Consider the following 2343-nt stretch of genomic DNA (forward strand, 5'->3'; position numbering starts at 1 on the left):
AGACTGCATTAGCTATAGTTTCTACCTGTGGAATCCCCAAATTCATGCTATTAAGTTGAGTAAGCATGTGATTTTTCGTTGTTGTAATCTAAGCTGATAATGTAGTGAACTGGTCTACCTCTAATACCCTTGCAACCTTCTTAGGAGAACTTCTCGAGTCAGCATGCCATTCAGGATTTTCTTGTGAGATCCTATTCAGCAATGTGTACAATTCATCATAAGTCTTCTCAAGAGCTTGTTCACTTGCTGCCGAATCCAAGAGAATCTTGGTATTTGGCTCTAGTCTCTCAATGAAAGTATGAACAAGAACATCATTAGACTATGATGGTGAGGGCAATTTTTTAGAATACTTATAAATATATCCCAAGCTTGGTAGAGATTCTCTCCTTTCTTCTGTTTGAAACTCAGAATCTTACTTCTCAAACGTGCAGTCTTCCAGTCTTCCCAGATGGAAAGAATCGAATAAGAAAATTCCTAGCTAGATCTTTCTAATAAGTGATGGAGAGTGGTGGTTCAGCATGTAACCACCTCTTTGCTTTCCCAATTAAAGAAAAAGGGAAGAGTGTCAATCTGACATAATCAGTACTTACCTCAGCAAGAATATAAGTATCACTTATTTCCAGAAAGGTTTGTATATGCTTCTATGGGTCTTCATGTGAAAGGCCAGAAAATTGCCCTGCTGAATTCAGCAATTGCACTATATTTTTCTTCAATTTAAATCGACCACCTAGCTCAGGCTTGCGAATACTGATAGTAGCATTATTCGTGAGTGGGATTTCCACCTCACAAATAGGTCTAGCAACTAGTTAAGCAGGAACAACTAGGATAGTTGGAACTGGGACATTTTCGATATTTTGATCGACAGAATCATTTGGATCAACAAGATGAGCCATTTAAACCTATAGAATAAGATATTAAGCTATTTTCCTTTATTTGAAATATTAGTTCTGGTTCTGTAAAAGGTTCTACCAACTCTTTATCTCTCGCCAGTCCTGTAGTCAGCTAATCCATCAAAAATTCAGCCGCCAAGATAAAGTTTTTAACACTTAAACTTATTATCAAAACCCAAAAATTTAGCAATTTACTAATAATACTAGTCCCCGGCAACGGCACCAAAAACTTGTTGCGGATTAAATGCACACGCAAGTGCACATGATTGTACAAGTAATATAGTGACTTAGATAGTTAGATATTGTTCCCTCGAGGACTAAACAACTAGTAATTTAACCAACTTTTAGTTTTAGACAAAGAGGTATTAAGTGTTGTAAAGTATCTAGATGATTGCAAAATTATGAATAAAAATTATAAATAAATAAGAAATAGTAATTTGTGATAATAGCAAAGCAAGCAACGGATGTAAATAATAATGAGAATTCGAGGGTTCCACGGTTCCAGGATTGAGGCATATCTAACAAGCATAAAAATCTATATTTTTATCACATTCTAGTTGATTATCGAATTGTTCATTCACAAGGTTTATAGTCTGATCTTGGTCTCCCGACCTCAAATCTTCTATCTATTGAATATTGCAACTACAACTCCGTAGAGATACAACAATTCATCTAGATTCATATATTTATCTTCTTACAATTGAACCTAGTAAGGATTTTAGGTAAATCCCTATCCTAGATGCTAATTCAAAACCCTTATTTCATTTAAAGATAAGAACCTTGATCCTTAATTTCTTAGTTTTGCCTATGATTCTTCTCCCAGATTCACATAGAAATAGATTTATTCTAATGGTGGCCACTCATCAAAATAGTAAGCTCAAGAAATTAAGAACAACCCAGATGATAATCCAAAAAGAAAATACATAAAGAATATTAAAGAGTAATCATGTTCTTGGCATCAACCCAATAACAAGGGTGTTTATCCACTCATGTTTGAATTCAACATCCAAAATAAGCAATTAATCATATCCAAAATTTATCTTGAAGTGAAAAAGTTCAAAAGAATTTCTAAGAACCCTAAAAGAGAGATGTTTATGCTTTTTCGCCACTGCTATGCTTGCAAAAAGTCCTTGAAAGTGTGTTCACATGCTCCTTATATACTAGGACAAAATTTTCCAGAGTGGAATGGATTATGCATCGGCATTATGTACTTTATAGCACTGGAGCGACGCTGGAATGGATCATGCATCGGCATTATGTACTTTATAGCACTGGGGCGTGCTTCGCACGATGCATTCCATAGCAATGAAGTATGCATCGCACGCTATAGTCCATAGCAGTAGAGCATGTGTCACACGCTATTCATACGCACTTACTGGAATTAAGCTTCTGAAATTTCTCTAAGGCATAGAACCCCTAAAATAGAGCATGCAACGCACGCAAATCACATGCT

General features: G+C 35.6%; 1 non-coding gene across 1 annotated transcript; it reads left to right on the forward strand.

The window, feature by feature from the left end:
• Window positions 1-319: 319 nt before the first annotated feature.
• Window positions 320-426, forward strand: LOC124886189. The gene has a single exon (XR_007043275.1). It is a non-coding gene; the product is annotated as a small nucleolar RNA R71 (small nucleolar RNA).
• Window positions 427-2343: the final 1917 nt, after the last annotated feature.

This window comes from Capsicum annuum, chromosome 7, assembly GCF_002878395.1.
Source record: "Capsicum annuum cultivar UCD-10X-F1 chromosome 7, UCD10Xv1.1, whole genome shotgun sequence".
Taxonomy (NCBI): Eukaryota; Viridiplantae; Streptophyta; class Magnoliopsida; order Solanales; family Solanaceae; genus Capsicum; species Capsicum annuum.